The sequence below is a fragment of the Lissotriton vulgaris genome, chromosome 7, assembly GCF_964263255.1.
Source record: "Lissotriton vulgaris chromosome 7, aLisVul1.2, whole genome shotgun sequence".
NCBI classification, from domain to species: Eukaryota; Metazoa; Chordata; class Amphibia; order Caudata; family Salamandridae; genus Lissotriton; species Lissotriton vulgaris.
This window is the reverse complement of record NC_141695.1, coordinates 224,132,291-224,154,771: the sequence shown is the minus strand read 5'-3', so window position 1 is coordinate 224,154,771 and position 22,481 is coordinate 224,132,291. Positions and strand designations below refer to the sequence as shown.

Genomic DNA, 22,481 nt, shown 5'->3' with positions numbered 1-22,481 from the left:
GTCGGAGATTAACTTCTAGGGCTGTTTCTTCAACTGGACTGCCACCGCAACTGGCTACTCTTAATCGAGCACTGAATGTTACTTGTCTGCTTGGTCTATGCTGGAGGTAAGGCCTTAACTCTGAATTGCTTCTCTGATTTATTCTCCTTGTTTCTGATCTTGGCTCCCAACGTCCAGACCCCAGCAACTACAGTTAGCAACTACGGGCCAGCACAGCTACTGCTCTCTCCACAGTGGGCTCCTGGAGTTCTGGGGGTACTGCTCTTGGCAGAAAATGACACAAAGCCACTGCCACCACCCAACGCCAAAAATGGCAATAGCCAGCCACGCCCTAGACTACCGCACACCTGTACGAGTGGGTCAGGCACATTGACGGTGGCCGGCAGGCTGAAGCCACAGTAACGGCAATAATGACAATAGAGGCATCCTTATAGAAAGGGCACGCAGAGACTCTGAACTCCCCCTTCCATGTTGAATCAAAAGCCATAGAGGCTGTAGAGAGGGATGCAGGGCCACGGAAAAAGGCACGCGGATACCTGAGGTCTCAAGCTCAGAAGGGCTAAGAGCTGTAAATTCCTCTATTGGACCACCAAGAGAGAGCGGGACACTCAGCAGCAGTTTTCCTCATGGCTCCCTTTCTGAATGATGTGTGGGTGGGCAGGAGCACAGCATCAGGGGGGAGGAGCTCCTAAACCTGAAAGGGCTTTTTACTGGATCGAATTGAGGCTCCAGAAATTACCCAAAATGTTACCAACCCATCTCTCTACTAGACTCTTTCGTCTACACCACAGCCATTTAACATGGTCTTGCCTTGTTGGTGTGTTGATGGATGCCTGCCTTGTTGGTCTGTTGATGAATGTCTTTTCCGTTTCTGAGGCTCAGTCCCACCAAGCACAAGCTCCTGATCATGAGATAGGTCATGTCTGCGACCCACAACCAGGGTCCATCTGCTGGACTTTCCTCCCCAATCTTCCCATTCTTTCCGCAACCTTGTCATCTACATTGATGCTGACTGGTAACTGGAAACAAAGGATTTAAGCATTGCCAGAAAGTGATGGTTGCAAATAGAAGTCCTCAAAAGGATCCTATTGTTGATTTGGTCCAACATTTATGATGCAGTAGGTAATGGCACTTTGCAATCTAGAGTGGATGGCAACATGCAATCTAAAGCGGACTAGGGTAATTGCAGTTAGTTGAAATCTCTACTGAAACATCTTAACTGGCTGCAGTTGGTGCTGAATGCAGCAGTAAGTCTCCACATGGACCTATGATACAGAGACCAACACCCTCCTATCCTGTATTCCCTCCCAGCCGCAAGTGTGCAACATGCTGATCTTCAAATACATAGCCATTCCACACACAGAGGAATCCATCAGTCACTCCATACGAAATGCCCACAGAGTATAGCTAGCACATTGCCAGTGGTCTTTGCTCTTTATCAGCCTTAGAGAGTGGGTCTACTCTCATAACAGCCAAGACACGGAACTCACTGCCCTACCCTTTGTGCATGGAGGCAAACCGTAAAGAGCTGAAAACCTGACTTTTCTAGGCCATAATCCTGTTTGTCTTCTACCTTCACTAGCCCATACATTGTCTTTTCTACCCACCTTTTTTCTCCTCCTTCCTCCCCCCTCAGGTTTTAGGAATTTATTATTCATGAACAGTGAATACCTTAGGGAAAGATTTCAACCCTACATACCGCAGCGTACCTTGAGGTCCTCTGCTCAGCTTTTGATCTCGACTCTAAAGGTCCTGCTATCACGGGTATGGGGAAGATCCTTTCAAGCCGTCGCCTCTTGGCTGTGGAATGGCCTACATTTCTCTCTTAGACAGATACCGGACCTCCTTACTTTTAGAAGGAACCTAAGAAACATGGCTTTTTCAGCATTAGATCTGCCGGATTCTGCTGTGGGGGAATGTTCTATATGCTGTTATGTGGACTTTTTTTTCCTCGCGCCGGGACACTCTTGGGAGTAGCATTGCGCTTTATAAATACCAGATAACATAACATAACATAACATAACAGTAGCAAGCCTCTGTGTAAGAATTATGTAAAACATAAATCTCAAATTACATAAAATATGTACATTGCTATTGGACCTTATGAGCCAGTTCTATGTTATATCAAACAATATAAATACAAATATAGAAACTAGAAAATAAGTAAAATACCACATTCTTGCATGTGTCCTCGTCTATTATAAAATATGTGCATACCTTAGAAGACCAAAGTAACCTTCAATTGCATTCTCTAAGGTAAGTATCAATCAAAGACATCCATGCCATTCCAACACTAACTATCCTGAATGCATTGTTAGATACCATCCTCTTAACAAATCTTCTAGGACAAATGAGCAAATGAGCCACGTCTTGAGGTATTTATGTGCTCAAAGGCCTTGGCTACCTAATGATGCCTTCTCTTCACTCTTAATTTACTTGCACCTTCTGGTGTCCCAGGGGTACTCATCTTCCACCACAGGGACGTGGATACTTCCTGTTGTCAGTTCACCTACTTCGTTTGGAGGCTCCGCCAGCAACTCAACCCAAACACTGAGGTGCTAAGCGAGACTCCAGGGAAAAAGTGAAGAGGATGAAAAACAAGAGCCAGCTTCAATGTGGTGTGTGCCTTCTCAGTCACAGGTGTCGATTGATTTACCTATCATCTGCAGACTGTACCTGGTGACAGAAAATACAGAACAAAGTCTGAAATATTCCCAGAGTGTTCCAGTGTTCCCTAAGGTACATCCAGTAAGACCCAGCTATGTTCCTCTGTTTACCTTGCTGTTCATTGACATGTGTCTGCTATTTACATGGAGAGTATTGGAAATTTCCACTCTTTTTGTGACATTTCCCAGGTTTTTGTCTTCTTTTGATGAACTTGTTTTTATTGGCCATATGACTGTGCACACTTTACTACTGTGAACTGGTGGTAAAAAGCATGTGCTCTCTCTTCTAAACATGATAAAATTTAGTTTTTGTGTAATTGGCACATTTAATTTTCTTTTTAAGTTCCTTCCCTAGCTCGTGGCACTATATGCTCCTAGGGACTGTAACTTAAATGCTAATAGGAGGCTGCAGCGCTTATTGTGGCACCCATTAATGTAGCTCTGTAAAACATTTCTCCAGGCCTGTCAATGCATCCTGGGGGTGCAGTTTTTAACCGCCATTTCGACCTCGCAAAAAAAAATTGGAGTCACCACTAAGGTAGGCCCTAAATGCCCATAGGGCAGGGTGCATGACATCTAAAAATTAGGACATCTGTGATTTATGTTTTACTTGAATTGGGAGTGAAAAATCAGCAAAGTTGTTTTCCACTGTGGCAAGACAGCTCTCCTACGGGTCCCCACTGGTTTACACTATTACCTGTAAAAAGTGCTAAATTCAGTTTAGGAGTAGCTAGAAAAATGGATCACTGACTCATTATAATAGTAATTTAAATTCAAACATAAAGGTCAAATTAGATTTTATTTCTATTTTGAGAATGATACTCTAGTGTCCAGCAGTCACCTTACCCCTAGTGACTCCCCTGTGGTGAAATGTGTACATATCCCAGGCAGTGGACAAAGGGTCCTGGGATTGGGGCCTGGGATTCCTCCCTTGCCAGGATGGACTTGGGGGATATGCCAATCCCGTTCCTGAGCTTCAAAGGAAGCCTACATTGTCCCCGGCAGGTTAGCCCACACCTAGGCCTTCCTATCATTAGCCTGTCTAGCCCTGCTTCAGATCAAGTTTGTATCGCTGACAACTCTTCGACAACCACTTTTTCTCCACAAACATTTCTATGTCAGAAGGTAAACTTTCCAACTGTATAAATCTGGTTCCTGTATCCACTTTTCACTGTGATATTTTCTAGCATGGCCAGTTAAACATGGTTAGTGCTTTGTGCTTTTTGACACTATTTTTATAAAAAAATAAAAAAATCATATCTCTGGTTGTATTTATTGTATTTTTCTTTTAGGATTATCCTTGTGTAGTATTGTAACTTTTGCACTGCTTTAGTGCTGCCCAAATACATTTGTTGGTAAGTTAATTCTGACTGCTGTTGTGCCAAGCTTCTAGGGTATTAAGCAGAGGTTTGTTGGACTTGGCCCTTCTGGCAGGTTCACCCCTAAACTTTTTGCTTGTAATGGTGACCTGGTGATAGTGACTTTTGGTTTCTGCGCACTTTCACTGTGTCCCAGTGGAAAGTGTGTGCGCACTCTGAGTGCGTGGAGTAAGGTTGGCCTGCCCTCCCATAGGAATGCATGGGAATGTATGTGTCCCTGGTAGTTCCTGATGCGTGGGGTGTACAGGCTCGAGTCTGGTATGTGCGGACTCATGTGATTGAATGCTGCGAAATGATGTATGCGGCGTGTATGTGTCTAGTGTGGAAGTGCCACTTCTAGACAATGGTGTGCGTGTGCAGTAAGTATGCTGACACGTGATTGGCTGGAGCCTGCCTCCAGGATGTCTGGATGGGTCTGCCCAGTGGTGAGTGTTGAGATTAGCATGCTGATGTGAGGGGAGGAGTGCACCTGGGTCCTGAATGGGGCTGGGTTTCCCCCACACAATGCTGGCCCCGCCCCCTGTAGTGGTCTAACGACCCTAGCCCTGCCAGTGAATAGAGTGAGGGGCTGAGCCCATCACAGTGCTCACAAACCAGCTGCGCCTGGTTTTGCCCACACCATGCACCTTTAGACAAAGGATTTCAATGTATAAAAAGAGGCTGTGACCTCTTCCAAAATGTTCTTGTTTGCCAACTTGAAACCTGCGAGGGGCGTGCTGCTGCTTGGGCCCGGGGGAAGGCTTGCCCCCCCTGGACTCCTGGAAGACTTTTGGCTGGACTTGCTGTCCTCAAGCGCCTGGAAGCGTTTTGGCTGGGCCCTAGTGCTGGGAGCGCTTTGTTTTCCCTCTTAGCGCTGGGAGCGCTGTAATTGCCCCTCTAGCTGGAAGCGCTTGGTGTTCCTCAAAGCGCAGGGAGCGCTTTATTTTTCACTAGCGCTTTGGGAGCGCTTTATTTATCCTTACCGCCGGTGCCCACCCGGCATTGCCCGGCAAAATTGTCCCCGTTGCCGCCCGGCTGCGTCCAGGAAGTCAGGCAGGCCGGGGGCGGGACTGCGGGACACCCCGTGACATCATTCCCCGGGCCCCGCTCTGATTGGCTGCCGGCCCAGGACCTGACTGGAGAGTGAGGAAGTAAAGTTCCCTCCACGGCCCGGGGCTCCCGTGAGCTGGGGAGAGCCCCGGGGTCACCAACCAAGCAAAGCGCGAGCCATTGAAGGCCCGGTCCCGAGATGGGGGACCGGGTGAACAGCGAAGCGGGCGCATGAGGAAGACGGGGCTCCCATTAGGAGAGAGAGCCCCGCCGAGCGCTACCGCCGCCCGGACACTGAGAGCCCGCCGCAGAGAGAAGATGTCCCTGTGAGGGCAGACCGGTGAGTGGGGGCCGGGTGTGCTAAAGAGAGGGGGGCGTCGGGGCACATTGCCGGTGCCCGACCCCTCCCTTCCACGGAGTTAGTTGTTTCGGAGCCCGAGAAGGCTCCAGGTGCCCCACTTGTTTCCCGGGCCCCAAGAGGCTCTTGGTTGCCACAGTTTGCTCACTTTGAGTCCCCAGAGAGGGGGACTCCAACAGCGGGGCATATTTGGAGCCAGAGAGGCTCTTAGCGGCATCCCTATTTCGAGCCTGTGAGGCTCCGACAACCTCAGGGGCATTTCTTTGTTTTACGAGCCCCGAGAGGCTCTTGGCCCCATAATTTACTTTGAGTCCCCCATGAGGGACTCCAGCAGCTGCAGGGGCATTTGTGTGTTCCCGAGTCCCCAGAGGGGGGACTCCAACGTCCTGGGCCCACAGTTGTTGCAGGGCCCCCAAGAGGCTCAGGGGGCAGTCCTTAATCTCGAGTCCCCAGGGGAGGGACTCCAACGAAGGCCCCACATTGTTCTCGAGCCCTGAGAGGTTCCACCGTTGGCATTTGGTATTCAGAGCCTGCAAGGTTCAGGGGGCATTTCTTTTGTTCAGAGCCTGCGAGGCTCCCACGTTGGCCCCCATCATTGCCACACAGCTGCCCAGCACTTCGTGGGCAGCTGCCACGTTTAGGCACCCTTGACACTGGGACACAGGGCGTCCTAGCCCTAGAGAGGCCAGTTGGCCTAGGGACTGCCACAGGTTGTGGCTAATGTGATTTTTGCGCAATTGTGCTTTCCTCCCTTACACCTCTGAATGTGTTGTTTATGCATCATGTGTTCTCCTGTGCTGCACCTCTGAATGTGTTTTTATGCGTCATGTGCCTTGTTCTCACACCGCTGAATGTAGGTTCTGCATCATGTGTTTTCTTTTCCTGCACCTCCGAATGTTTTTAGGCATCATGTGTAATGTGCTTATACCCCTACAGGTATTGTGATACTTAGGTGGTTGTTTTTCTCCTAGTACAGGTGGTGCTAGTGAGGTCCTGGTTCCCTGCGTGACCTGTTCCTAAGGTGGTTAGGGTTGCGCAGGTGGTAGTAGTTACTGGTTGTGTGCTAAAATGATTTATATTCTATGTTCTAAGTGCTAATTCTACCCAGTGCTAAGTTCTAAAAGTGCCTATTCCTGACAGTGGTCCATGTGGCCCTGTCTTGTACATATCCCCTGTAAATTCTGCCCGTGCCTGTTGGCACATTGTAAAGTGTGTGTTTTATCTAATGTGTTTTGGTATAATACAAAGGCTATTTTTACATATAACCTTGTGTGGAGTTTCCTTTGTGGTGGGCCTTGGGTGTTGTTGCTGGGTGCGCGCGCAAACACTTAACCTACATAGCCTCCAAGTTTAGCCTTGCTGCTCGCGCCCCATTACCTAGAGGGTGAGCAGGGGTTATCTTGGCGTGTAACTCCCTTGCCCTGACTTAGGAGTGGTGGTCTCTGACTGACTTTGGCGCAAGCCCTGGCCAGCCAGGGATCCCATTTCTAACAAGGTTTATTTAGTGACTTCAGTGATTCACCATGAAAAAGACTGAAATTATTATTTGAATTGGGATCTAACCCCCCCTCTCCTAATACTGAAATGTTTCACACCCCCAAAAATAATATTCGGCTCCACACACCACACTTTTGAAAGACCCTCAATCCCATTACCCCACACTGTGGGAGTGTATAAGGATAAGCAGTACCTTTTCTCTATGTGTTGTGCAGTGAACTCCTAGGACTCGTATTGTCTTTAATCAGCAGTCTTAATGCCTCTATCAATGGATCACTATTCGCCTTCACATTCATTTATCATCAGTTTCATTGTTTAAGGAACGTGTGTTTCTGAATATATGATTCTGTGTCATGGCTCATGCCATTGTCACCTACACTCAATCATTGTATTTCACACCAAGCGTGCAAGCAAAATTAGCCATTATTTAACTCTGCCACATTGCTTCTATCACCCTTGAAGAAGATCTGTGACTGTCTTACCCACCGTGCAGGTTAACAAAAGATAGGATATGTTAACATTTTCCTCACTTGTTGGAGTGTGATCCAAACTCTGCGGGCTATGAATTACTCTCTTTGCCACTGGATTCAAGCTAGCCTGGCTGGTGAAGGGTGTTACCCAGACCCCGGTCCCAGGATGCTTGTTTCCGGTTCAGGGAAGACCTGGCAAGGCATTTCGGGCTGGGCTGTTCCCATGAGGCACAGGGTCAAGACTGATTTGCATATAGCTGGGTATGGACTGAGGTGGCGAAGTGAGCTAAAGAACGATGATGGATTCAACCCAGATCTGTGACTAGGGTGAGTGTCTGAAACGTTTCAGCGCTCCGACCATCATCTCCTTGTATTTGCTATGATTTACCCTCACCATTAAGTTCAATATTGACTCTTGATGATGTTGGTCATGGGGTCCCAGATGCAGAAAAAAAAATTATGAGTCTTGGTTGTGGTTGAGAAACAGCTACATGGGGCACAGGATGGATTATATAGTCAAAACTGATAACCTATTCACCTACCTCTTGAAGAGATACTCTGTTGAGAAGCCCAATTCTTGGAGGAGGCTAAGGAGAAAGCAGAGCTTGCACTAGTAAAGCTAAAACATGTTTCTGGTCTCCTTGAGAAATCAACGCGCATCTTTTTCTTGGTGTCTCAATGCTATTATAGTTTTATCCCTTGGTGCCCCTCATGGCTCTGCTATTGGTGGAGGTTTTGTTGATTTGGAGGTTCTGGTCTTTTCCCCACTACTGTTGTATTGATGCCCTGTTCTGTGTTTTAGGAATACATTGTTGGGATCCATACCCTGTCTAAAATGTAGCTTCTACCTCTCCATGCTAACCATATTTCCCATGTGCATTGTCCCCCAAATTCAACATCCTTATTGCTCAGGTCTACTACCACCTAGGAAATATGCCCCAAGATTGTGAATAGAAGTGAGATATTACATACATATAGGATAAAATACGATTAACTTTACAAAAAAATTCTTACCACTTGTCCAACCCTCTTGTCATTTGATAACACTCTCCCACTGAACCTCTCTGTCATTGCTCAGAACATTAGACAAACACATTTCTTTTACAACTGATTTGGAACATATATACCTGTCAACTTCTAAACCAAGTGCACCAGACTTTGCTAAAGCACATTGGGAGTCAATTTTCCTATTCTGCTGCTCAGTGGCTTGGTACCATTCAATGAATGGAGACGAGAACCTAGGGTTAATGTACTCATGGTAAGAGTGGGTTTATGTGACTGTTAGTGCATGACATGTTGTGTTTTTTCACCTTGACCAAGATTAGTTTCATTACCACTCTACCACTTCTTCAGAGGAGTCTCTCCTAACATTGCATGTCTCTATAGTCCTGTGAAGATGTGGGCATACCTTTTGTGGACCATCATTATGACACCAGGGCACTGATGCTGCTCTTTCGACTTGTCATTTTGAACCTGCATCCTTTCCCACACATTACAACGTTCTGCAGTGTAAAGCCCTGGTCATCTGAAAGAATAATAATGCTAATGTGGGCAAAGTTACATGTATGTTTATCTAAGAATCTGTGTTCAACGCACAGTGTTTATCATGGTTTTCATGACACATTACTGTGCACTTGTGTGCATCTTTGGAATGCATGCTGTGGTTGTGACATAGAAGTTTAAATTGGATGATGTTTGTATAAACATGGAATGACAAACATGTTCAGCTGGAGAATTCCCTATAATGATCTTAAAGAAAATACTGTGGCCTAGCTTTACCCACGTTTTGTGCAGGTGCTTGTGTGATGCAAAGCAACCCTGTTGGAATGTAACTGACGCAAATTGATTTGACGCAAATTGATTTTTACACTGAACGTTGACGCAGGCATAGCACCAAATGACTTAGGAGCATATTATCAAGACGGGCGATAAAATTATCGTTGTTTTAGCGGTAGAAAACTGCCGCTAAAACGGCAATAATGGGATTGATAATATGCTCTATGGAATTCGATTTGAAGCCGATGTTCGATGTCCTTCACATCTAACATGGGCTTCGATTGGAATTCCATAGAGCATATTATCAAGCCCATTATCGCCGTTTTAGCGGCAGTTTTCTGCCGCTAAAACGGCGATAATTGTATCGCCTGTGTTGATAATATGTCCCTTAGTGCTGCATAATAAAAAGAATAAGATGATACATAAAAAGCAGTTGCAATAAAGCAAGCACTAGGATTCGAATCAAACACGTAGCTAATAATGTTCCTTCGAGTCCCAGTGGCAAAATCAACCAGGTTAAATAAAGATTTAAAAAAACAGTCTGCGTGATTTTGTGTTAGATGTGTTATATTATTCTATATCACAAGATTTGACCGTGAATATTTGAGTGACTTGTAATTGAGGATACCCTAGAGAACAAAAGTCAGCCAACGCACTTCTCGATAGAATTTGTTCATTGTAGGATATTCATGGATTCCCCTCATGTTTTGTAATGTTACAGGGGCACTTATGGATGCCTTCTGATGCCTACCAGGTGGCACCAATCTGCACGAAAGCAGCCTGTTCCTTACGCATATTGAGAGCGCTCTAGCACCACACTAGTGTGCTTCTTGCTGGAACACTTAACATTCTTGCACTATTTCTGGCAGAATAGTCCGACTTTTATATTATCACGTAATCTCCTTTATTAATGGAAATCTAAGATAGCTGCGGCCTTACAGAATGCTCCTTGGAAGAAGATGCTCTGATTGTTTAAACAGGTAGCTGACCAAGCAGCTCGCTTCTAATTGTGATTGCCAGTTTACTGAAATACCCTGATTTCCCTTAATATTAAGAACTCCAAAGGTGCTTCCTCCCCCTTTGTTTATTTTTATTGTAGTCTAGGTTGCTTTTCCATATTGAATCTTTTCAAGTCTTGGCAGGTGGGCAAGGTTGTTGGGAGGCCTCCGCAGAGCTCTTTCTTGCTGCCTTGCTGCTGTGAATGTCAGTGCTCCCCGTTTTTAATTCTAGGAAAACACTTTCAGATGCAAAGGTATTCATTTGAGTAATTTAAATATGTTTTTTTTCTTTATGGGCAGCATTTTGGTGTTTTAATAGCACACTCTTACTCACTGGCCTGTATTCTCAACGGAAATGGTATGATGCTGCCATGGTTTAAAATAGATGTGTATATGCCAGATAGACTAGCGTGGGGAACACCAGGAGCTTTGCCAGTAGCACGAGACGCCATCGGGCGGTGCCGTGAGGGGAACGGCTTGACACACACGGAGACGGGGGCGGACCAGCAGACCAGCTTACCGGACCACACTCCCCAGCAGCCTCTGGGGCAGGAGACGCTAGAAAAAGGCTGACCCCCCACTCGCCACGCGAGTCGCGCACGGGAGAAGCCCGGGACAAGGGCGGGCTCTCTTTGGCCCTCAGTGGCCGGAAGAGGACGGGACGGGCCACGGATCCTGGCCCCAAGGTCCCAGGACAATCAAGGACAATCAAGTAAGACTCTGTATTGTTCATCGTTTATAATTGACCATTACTCACCTGTGTGTGGTTGGGAAACTGTTGTGTGATATTGGGAAAACACACCCTGTCTGACATTAGCCTCCATGCCCACAATTATCATGGACCCAGCAGCATTGGGCATACGAACTATGGATAACTTTTTAGTTAAAAAAATCACGCAAATTAATAATGAGCGTAGGGCTTCATTAGGCAGTAAAAGTGTTCCCCCTGTCATGGATAGCGTGCCTAATGAAATCACGGAATGTCTGGATGGCACCCAAGAACATGCTACACGCTGCACTAAGGACCCCAGCATATCAGTACAGGCACAGGTTCACTCTAAGAAGCCCGCGGACCTGTATGTTACTTCAGAGGAAGACTCACCAGTAGAAGAGCTAGTGGAGGTCCCCTCTACACAAAGACCAGTGAGGAAATGCAGAAAGACTCAGGGGAGGCGTGGGGGAAAGTCTGCAAATACTAGATCTCACACTAATCCACTGAATAACTCCAAAGGTACTATCAATAATAGCGCAGGTAATCAGGGGTTGGAAAAAACTAACAAAGATGGTAGTAACAACGGGGGAAGTGTGACCTTGTCTGATACAAATTTTGAAGCACTTATAAATACTATTGTGGGAAGACTGGAGGCAAAAATTGTAGATCTAATGACCAAACTTGATATAGTAGCTACTGAGGTAGAAAGACTGGGCAGCTTGGTGACTGGATACATGGCCCCTGCCCCAAGTGCCCCAAGTGTGATAACTCCTATAACCGTCCCTGTTGGGGGTGGGAATGAGGATGTTTGCTGGGGAGAGAGTGGGCAGCAGAAATGGCAACCAAATTCTGGGGCTGTGTTACCTGCTGCTCCAGTAAACCAGCCTACCTTACAGGCCCTGGTACCCCTAGATAGCTGTGCAGTGGCCCCACAGAGGCCTAGACTTAGGAACGTAAACCTCCTTCCTGACTGTGTCCCATAAGTGGTAGTGCTAACTAATGTTCCACGTTATGAGGAAGTACCAGCCCAGCCACATGGAGAATCCCACGATTCTCTAAAAAACAAAACGGTGGCATGGCTAAACAAAAACTGTGGTTACCCATCCCACTATTATGATCAAATCATATCTACCGAAAGAGTTAATTTGGTGGGACCGTCAAGGAAATCAACCACGGGGGATTGTGTGATTGTTGACTTTCAGCACCCCCAACATGTCGCCACGGTCTTAATACGTGCATCCTCACTGGTTTATAACACAAAAAGTGTTTGTGTGCGACCTCTGGGTTACTTTTATGCGCCTGACCAGAACTCTCCTAAAAATCCCCCTAATAACTTTCGTGGGAACAGACTCATATCACAAGCTCAGATTCCAAGTCCGGGAGTATCTTACATGTACAATAATAATACTAATGGGCTGATTGGCAGGCAAACATCGGTAGTAAACGCCAATGGCTGGCGGACACCTGCAGTAAACTTTAATGCTGGTAACCAGAACACTAGAGGGTACAATGTCCCCATACAGAATCGCTTTGAGATGTTCTCAGGGTTGGACGCTTGCGACTGACTGAGGGCCCCGGAGGGTCAGAGTATTGCACAGTCTCCTGTCGTTCAACAGATAGAGGTGATTTCTCCAATTACGCCAAAAAATAATGTTATATGTTGGAATGTGGCGGGCTTAGAAAATAAAATGCAGGATGAAAGCTGGTTAGCTTACATTAGGAACTTTCAAATCATATGTTTACAAGAGACTTGGTCGGTAAAATGTGATATGTATATTGAAGGATATAAGGCATATTATGTACCTGCTATATCAGCAACTCGGGGAAGATCAAAGGGGGGTATGGTGATGTTTATATCAGTAGCACTGAAATGCAGAATTGTTAGCAGGCCATCAAGTAATCTTGGCTACAAGGGCTAGTTTTATCTGCAGGCAACTGCAAGGTTGGTCTAATCAATTTTTATAACTCTACTAGTGATGTTTCAAGTTACGGCAATTTATAAACCTTGAGTGATTACATAGGTAGCTCTATGAGGGATTGCTCTCATAACTTGATGATCATGGGCGATTTTAACATTCACCCTTGTGGTGTCCCCCTAGGGAAAAACCTTCAGGAAATGCTCTGTCCTAGATTAAACGGGTTACATATGGAACATACCGTGGAGGGGAACTGTCTTAATAATTTACTCAATGAACATGGCCTTACTATTGGAATGGCATTAAGTGATCCCTCAAAGCGTTTCCTTACCCCAACATTTAAAGGGCATGGGAAGGGGACGTTTATTGATTACATGTTATTAACAATGCCTATGCAGGTGTTTGTGCGCTCATTCTCCATAGAAAATAATTTACATAGTGACCATAACCCTCTGACCATACACCTAAGGGGACCCTGGGGGGCTAGAGAATAGTCATAATCTAGGGAAGGGTAAGGTAACACCAACTGACGGGAGACGCCGCCTAAAATGGTCTATGTGTACCCCGGCCCTTATATATCAGAACATCCAAGTTATTTGCAGCGACATCATCGATAGATGTACGCAGGCTGGTTCTGATCCAACCCAGGTTTTGTCGGATTTTCAGACTTTAACTGACAAGATAGCTGTTTCAATGACAGAACCTTCAACGCACAAAGGGAGGGCGGGCCCGAGGTGGTTCAACAAGGAATGCTCCAAGGCAGCTCGTGATCTCAGAGCGGTTTTGTTGCTAAAACCACGAAATAAGGAATTAGTCCAGAGATCACGCAAAGAGTATAAATCAGTCATTTCTAAGAGAAAGGAGGTACTGAAGAATGATGCATGGGCTGAGATTCTGGAACCACACACTCTGAACAACAGTGCTAGATTTTGGGCAGTGATTAAGAAACCCTTCCTGGTGAAAGACTCAGGGGAGGGGTTAGAATGTGTCATTACAAAAGAGGAGTGGGTAGCACATTTTAAACAATTGTACGGGGGATCTGAATTAAATGCAGTACCTTTTGAATGCACTATAGGGGATCCTAGTTTGAATGTTAGTACAGAAGAGGTGGTGGTAGGAATAGAGGGGCTCACAGGGGGCAAATCACCTGGACCGGATGGGATACCCCCGGATCTTTTTAAATCTGATCCTAATTTCTGGGCCCCGATTATTGTGGCAGTTATCAATGCAGCCGCAAAGGTGGGATGCCCGCTATCTTGGGGGCTCTCTACCATTGTGCCGATATTTAAAAAGGGGGATAGGGATAGTCCCCTTTGCTACAGGCCCATCTCCCTGATTAACTCCATGGCAAAACTTGTGGGGAGAATAGTATTGAGGCGACTTTCAGATTGGACACGGGACAATAATATCATGTCTATCGCCCAATATGGTTTTTGCAACGGCCGCTCGACCACAACTCAGTGTTTGAACCTCTTCCTAATACTAACTAAATGTACTGTTATTCAAAAAGGCACAGTCCACTTGGCCTTCATGGACCTTTCCTCAGCTTTCGACTGTGTTAACAGGGGGAAGCTGTGGGGGTCCATGAGGGACAAGGGAGTGGACAAGGACATTATAAATTTCCTGGTTGATCTCCATAACAACACAAGTGCAAATATAAGGTACTCTCAAGACCTGTCTGTGACTGACGATTTTAGAACTGGGAAGGGGGTACGGCAAGGCTGCATATTAGCCCCTTTCCTTTTTAACTTTTATATAAACGAGTTGGATGGTGTTTTGCGGGAGGTGAAAGCAGATAGTCCTAGAGTGGGGAATAGAAGCATCCCCGTTCTATTATACGCAGATGATGCGGTGTTGTTAGCAAGAACAGAAAAAGGCCTCCAAAAGTTACTTAATGCATTCAAAAAGTTTATGGAAGATAGAGATTTGTTAGTGAACAACTCAAAATCTTTCGAAATGCAGGTGGGGAAACAGACAAAAAGACAATACACCTTCAAACTAGATAATGTAGCTATACCATTTTCCAGCACATTCTCTTATCTAGGCGTACTCTTTGACTCGAAATTATCTTGGGCCCCGCAACTTGCTAAAAAAAAGTGTGATGTGTCTAAGGTTAATGCCTCCATTTTTAATTTTGCGTCAAAGCTTGGCAAAAAACCCACTGTTGCTATGATTAAATTATATGACGCAAAATCTGTAGCAACCGCAGCATACGGGATTGAGCTCTGGGGCTATATGGCCGGGGATCAACTTCAGATCACAGAAAATAAGTTTTATAAACGACTTCTGTGTGTTTCGGCCTCTACTTCCAACTTTATGGTACACGAGGAACTAGGAGTGGGGTATTTGAGCGATATCCTGTCCCTACGACCTCTATCATGTTGGCTGAAAATGTGGTTATGTGAAGGAATCCCCCTTACACATTTAATTGTGAATGACTTCCTGGCCCTTGAGAACGCATTAGGCTTCCCCTGGCTGAAGTATTTAAAAACATGTTTTTCTGAGTTGGGTCGCCCAGATCTATTTGAAAATCCATCAGGAATTGTGAAGGCGGACATTGACCTAGTAAAGCAGGTGTTTATACAGCGCAAGATGGCTGAGAGGGAGGGTGCTGAGATACAAAAAGTCAGCGTGAGGAAACTTATCATGGTCAAAACATGCTTGACAACTGAGCCTTACTTACTTGGCACTTTTAGCACCCATGACAAGTTCTTGCTTACAAGATTTAGATTCAACCAGTTTCAACATCTGATTATAAGACCCAAAAAGGAGAGCTTCTGGAAAAAACCTTCGTCCTGTGGCTGCGACGGAAAGTCTCCACAGGAAATGATGCACTTTATGTTTTTATGTAAATATTATGAATTCCCCCGCAAACGCTTTTTAATTGCCCTTTTAAAAAAAATGAATTTTAAACAGATACGACCAGCCTTTTTATATTTACAATTACTACACAGTGAAAGTGTCCTTCAAGTTCTTGAATTTTTAAAACTGGTTCTTAAACTGCGTCTTTGTCTGGATCAATGAATGAATTAATGTATGTAATTTTTTCCTCATCTGGACTTATAATGAAACTTGATGTATGTACTGTTTGTTTTTAATGTACTTTTATGGTTGAAATACACCGAATAAAGTTTCTTTTGAATTTGAATTTGAATTTGACTAGCGTGTCACTTGTGTAGTAAATATGCTGGCTAGAATGTTAAAGAGATGGGATGGCGAGATATACATTCTTTAAATCAATCCAGGGCTAGTTTTATAGGGAACTGTTGAAAATAAATGATGGATAGTCATGTAGTTTCTTAAAGCTCCTTTATTCAAGTAAGATGGTAATAGGATATACAGGAGAAAACCCCACCAGGAGCAGGATGGTTGCTGCTCAGCCCTCTCTCCTCAACTGTCATTCCCCACACACACCAGGCACACTAACATTCTACTCACTCTGTCATCCAGCATTCAACATTCCACGCAGACATCACATTCATACTGGTTGAGCAGCTAACAAGGAGATGACCAAAGGTACAACAGGAACAATGTGGTGAAAGGTAGAATTGAGTAGCCTACCATCAGATGTAGTAGAATGCAGCACATGAAGGAAGATACATGTAGAACTTGCACAGCAAAACAAGTGGTTACCTCCTGGAGGAAATGTTGATGCATAATTAATGAAAACTTCTACTCCTGTTGTTGAACTGCTTAATGCCCTAAACTAGGAAATGCTTATTCCTACTGGGAGTGATTCCTAAAGTAGTTATTCCTGATTAAGGAGATGGTTAATCCTGCACAAGGGGATGTTTAATCTTAATGAAATGTTTTCTCCCACTTAGTGCTGCATTTACTAGAAGCCCATAGGTATTTATTTACATGTTTTCTGCTGTAAAACGCTCACCCTTGCTTGGTGAGAAGTGGGTAAAAATGCCTGCAGAACCAATGAGATGCAATGTCATTTGGTTGTCTCCTTAATGTATTTCTTACAGGTGCTGATAAGAAGCAAGGCCAAGGTCAGGCCTGTGGTTATTTATTACTTAATATTTAATATTTAATATTTATTCCTCTAAGTATTTATTACAAAGTGTTGAAACATATGTATTCTGAAGGAAAACTAATAAGTAATTGATACTGTAATTTTTGATTACCCTAACTCTGCTCTATATAAAAGTTACCTAATTTTTAAACAAACTAACTGGACTGGTGTCACTCATTGCGTGCCCATTTTACTGTCTCAGTGGAAGCGTGTGCTGTATGGTCGCTTTACACATAAGCTTTCGGATGCCTACCTGCTCGTGCCATGCTACCCTCGGGGAGCTGGTGACCCCAGTTCCAACACTTAGCATTTCAGAAGAATGACTAAATCAATGCACAGATCCTCTTCCATTTTGCGTCCTCCAGTTGGATCTCTAATTCACCTTCCCAGGCCTCTCGGACAGTTATGGGACGTGTGCCCAATCGACCGTCATAGCTCTGTAGAAAATGGAGACCAAGTGGCGGCCCCCACCCAATCAGAACAGACCCCTGAAAGTTATCAATGTGGTTGGAGCCACAGGGATGGTGGACCACGGATCTCGGACTATGGCTGCTATACTAGCATGCATTTGAAACTGCTAAGGCTCTACTTCCTAGGTGCCGCGTGAAAGGTAAAAACATTCTAGTTTGGGCATGAGTCTCCCAGGATCTTGCAGGTGCCTCCCCCCCCCCTCAAGGCAATTGCATCCACCAACTTAGGAAGGACGCAGAATGCTGGTAGTGGGGTAGAAGTCCCTGGTGTTGGGAGCCCTCTACAGACATGCTGACATTTTAGTGTGGATTAGTTCTGTGACATCCTTCATTTAAATTGCACCCAGACTACTCACAGTCCATAATTCACCACAATGTGGCATTCCTCGGTCTCCCTTTGTACTCAGTATTAATTTAAAAAAGCAGAAAGTAGAAGCAAAAAATGTCAATTAAATGTACGTTTCTTTTCCTTCCCCAAACGTTGTTGCAATCCTAAAAAACTCACACCTTAAATTCAAAGCAACACAGAATACAGTGCCCAAAGACCATGCTATTGGATCCATCTCAGTCCTCCAAAATGAATCACATAACTTCCAAGCGATACAGCTAAAAGTGCTCAATGGTCGCAACCTCTCATAAATTGCGACACTCCAAAATGTCTGCTACACAAGGTTAAGTTTATTACATTGTTACATCTAACATGCTTCCCAGAAGACTGTGTGGTTATCTCAGGATTTATGACATCAGCATAGCAGCACAGAGACAACTCCAGAGCAGGAGAACAACCTGGCTACATGGGACAACATAGCAGTCCAGGCGTGGACCAGCCAAACAACGATAGCCAAGATTGGTGAGTAAAATACTAAAGCTCACTCGCCATACTGGGGAATGAGTAAGACATTGCCTGTACTGTAGTAATTCCTGAACATTACATGCACAGTGACATGAGAGGATAATCAGTTCCCGTAAAGCTTCATAAGTCACTCCTGAAATGTTGCACTCCGATATCTTCATCAAAATGGTAGTGTGCATGCCGGGTGACAGGTTGCTGCTGATCTCATCGCCAAATACTGTAGTGTACACATAGGCAACAAGGAAGTAGTGTCCAAACACCTTAAGTCTTCTCATACAACAGCAACCGCAGCAAGCTTCACCTAGGTTCTCTCCCCACTAACATTCCATAGCCCACTAATATATACTAATCCCAAACATTCTACCATGCAATAGTAAACATACCATCAACACAGCACACATGGACCTTTAAAATGCGTTATGTTTCCGCTTTGGAAGTATTACCTCAACTAGTGTAGTTTGCATTTTTTTTTATAACACAATAAAGCGTTATGATCCTATGTACAAAACATATCTGCATGTAGATTGATTAATGATAGTTCATGTGGTGTGTAAAAAATTTTGATAGCACTATATGGTGAGTTTTTAAAGTTATACTATTGTTTGGACATTGTAGGAGATAAAATGCATATTTATAACTAACTTTGCAATCTGTAATATTTGTGTTTTTTAACGTTTTTTTATACTTAAAATAAATGACGTAGTCCTAACCATAATTAAACTTTAACCTTTGTGTTTTCATTTACTTTCAATGTTTTTTTTTTAAATATGTAAAACATCAATGTATGTCATATAACTTAATTACAGGTATATTGTAGAGTATTTTTATTTTGGGTCGGAGAGTATGCAAAGAAACTACATTTTGAAGCTAAATTTGGTTTGAAAGTGGTGTCCCACCAGTCCTGGGCACATGGTTATGATGCTATGATGCTAAAGGTGCCCAGATGGCCAATTCCTAAAATTCGGGACTTAGAAATTCTTGGGCCAATAACTGCTCTGAGAACCAGGAGGAGACCGGGAACAACCTACTCATCTATCCGCCCTAGGTGCATAGCTAGTCAGATTGACTCTGTGGGCTTCTACAGCTATGTTCTCCTCTGCAGCACCAAATCTGGTTCAGCGGTCCTTTGCCAAAGGAGTATTAGGCCTCATGGAACTGTCTTCAGCTACAGCCCCCTGCCTCATCCCGCTGGAGATTTTCGACTTTCAAAAAATAGACTGAGGGCTCGAATTCAATATCGGACGGACCTTCGTCTGTCCGACATGGATTCGGCACTGGGACCGACCGACCGACCTCATGTCGGCGGTCCCAACCCAGCAATTAGGATACGACTGAACACTGTTCGGTCGCACTCCTGTACTTTACAATGGGAGCATGCATTCTGACCAGCAGACATGCTCTCACTGTGAATAGAAGAGGTGCAGTTCATCCCTGCACCCAGTGGCAGGCACCTCATGGTGCCTGCAACAGGGTGCAGGCATCAACAGTGTGGCACCATAGGTGCCCCCTCAGCCTCCAACCGGAGGCTGTGCACCCATGCGGATGCTGCTGAGGGCCCCTAAATTCGACTTCCGACAGCCTTTCAGTGTCGAAAGGCATGCACTGACAGGCTGTCGGAATCCAACATTGTAATCCCTCGAGCAGAAAGAGTCGACCTTGAGATTACTGGAGGCCTTCCTAATTGTAGACGGCTTCTCCGAGAATGTCAGAACCCATTCAGAAATCCAGTTTGGATTCCTTTCCAACTGACTAAATCAAATGGTTCGTTGAAAATTAATCCGGACAGCTGATTACAATGCCATAGAAATGGCTCTGACCGAGGGTCAGAGCAGTTTACTACGGCATCGTAATCCGCCCCAGAGTCTGGACGTGGAAATCTTAACTGTGGCTACAACCCCAGGCTGCGCGACGACAACGCTTCTTCTTCCGACTGCAGCCTTGACCCACTGAACTTTACCTTCTGAGAACATTTTTAAGTCTAAGCCCGGGCCCAATCCACTTCTTGTATCCATACTGCACTCATCCCTGTCAGCCATATTTTTTTTTTACTTTGACCCAGTCTCTCATGACAAGATGTCCACAGTTGGATTGGATTGGGATGCAGCCCATGTAATTATCAGTGGCTGAGATTAATTCAAGCATTCCATCCATCACTTTTTAGTATTTATTTACTTGTCTAGTAGAGCGCCCGAATCAACCCCAAAGGGGTATCTCCGTGCTATGGAAGTGCTATCAGGTCAGTATAGGGATTCTAAAGAAGAGTTACCAAGTCGAAGAGTTTGGTTTTGAGAGACCAACAGAATTGCAAATAGTTAGTGCATTCATGAAGGTGAAGAGGAAGTTGATTCTATTATGAGGTGGCTAAGTGGTAAAAGGCTTTCCCCCTGAACGTGATTTCTTTATCCGATGAACCACGAAAAGTGATCTAGATCCAGATCGGAGTGTTCTTGAAGGCTGGTACCATATAAGTCTTTCACTAATGTAGCTGGGAGCATTGCCATGAAGTGCCTTATATACAATATAGCATATTTTAAAACGAGTCCGCTTGCGAACAGGTAACCAATGAAGTCCCTGGAGTAGGGGCAAGGAAGCGGTCCTAGCTGGAGAACTGGAGACCAATCGGGCGGCGGTATTTTGAACCACCTGGAGTCTGTTGAGGGGGGCTTCATTGTCTGAGATTAGGAGGGCATTGCAGTAGTCAAGGCGGCTAACTACAAGAGCCTGTAGTAAGGTTTTCCTGTGTGTCGAGGGGTGGAAAGGAAAAACTTTCCTCAGGAGACTTAATATATACAAACAAGAGCTCACTGCGGCTGTAACTTGCTCTTTCATAAGGAGTTTCTGGTCTAAATGTACACCTTGATATTTCACCACTGCTTTTGGAATAAGAGCAGGCCTAAATCATTAGGCCACCAATCTGGAGACCAGAGTAAGGGCGCCTCTTCATATACTTTAGTTTGTTGCCCTAAGTGGGACGAGTATGCTTAGACGTGGGCCCCATGCACAGTGTGTCACTGAAACTGAGCTGTACCTGGCTGATGAGCCCATAACTAAGGTGAAACTGGTTCTGGGTGGTCTGTGTTCTGCTTCAGAGAGGACCTGGCTTGACAATTCAGGCTGAACTGTTCCATTTGGAGCAGAGTCAAGACTGATTTCCATATAACTGGGTCCAAACTGAGATGACATTGTGTGCATAATAATGATGGATTGAAATGAGACCAAAGTAATTACCAGTGGCTGAGATTATTTCAAGCATTCCATCCATCACTTTTTTGTTTTCTTCATATGTCCCCAGTTGGTGCTCTGATCTTTTAGGTGCTACTGTTAACTTGAACTTTAAAAATTCATAACTCCGGTTCTGCTGATTGGATTTTTGTCGATTTAGTGTCAAATAATTTATAAAAATGTACTCTAGATTTCAAAATTGGTGTGGGATTTTGTGTCTTTTCACTTTATTACTGTTTGTTTGCTGCATAAATACTTTACACATTGATTCTAAGTTAAACCTAACTGTTTTTTGTGCCAAACACCTGGGGTTAAGCACAGGCTAATGTCGGGACCGTCTGTGGTTTACCCTGTAAGGGTTTGCGGCTGTTTCTTGACCAGTGCTCCCACTCTAGTGAACCATCAACCCCATTTCTCAGACGCAAACCACAACACTTTTTTAAACTCCATCCTGAGATACATGCTTCATAATTACTGATCGGCGATAAAACATTGTCCTGATACAACCAAGATGCTTCAGTCATACAATGTAAACATCCTATTCCTCACTGAGATCTGGCTATATGGTTCCTCAGTTCCTCTGATCGACATTCAGATTCCTCGAAACTTTGGGATCAAACATCTTGACAATCTGGGAAGTGGTGTGTAGAAATACTCCACATTCGAATACTTAAGAGTAGAACTGAGTGCAGATGATTCAAGCCCCATCAAGATCTACATTATCTACCACCCTCCGAGAAACAGTCAAGACTTTGTTGAACAGAGCCTCTCCACTAAGCATGGGCGGAATTTGCGAATTTGCGATATGTAGATTCGCGCAAATTTGTAATCGCGATTCGCAAAAATCCGCCAAATTCCGCGAGCTTGCAAATTTTTTTTTTGCAAGTTCGTGAGATTTTTTTAGCAGTTCGGGAACAAGAACTTGTGCATGCGGTCGAACTTGTTGTTTCCACTTAACCAGCCTGCTCACGATGCCTTTTCCTGTTTTGGGTCGCAATGACGTGTTCGCAATTTCCTGTTTCGGGTCGCAATGACGTGTTCGCGATTGCGGCGTCGCTCGGCCAGCTACCAAAATATCGCAGTACACGCGAACAGGGAGGAAAACTCATCAGCA

The 22,481-nt window shown here is 44.8% G+C and overlaps 1 protein-coding gene across 1 annotated transcript in view; it reads right to left on the bottom strand.

Moving 5' to 3' along the window:
• LOC147701260 (IgGFc-binding protein-like) overlaps positions 1–22,481 on the bottom strand; it is a 464,605-nt gene that overhangs the window by 31,852 nt on the left and 410,272 nt on the right. The window lies entirely within an intron of this gene.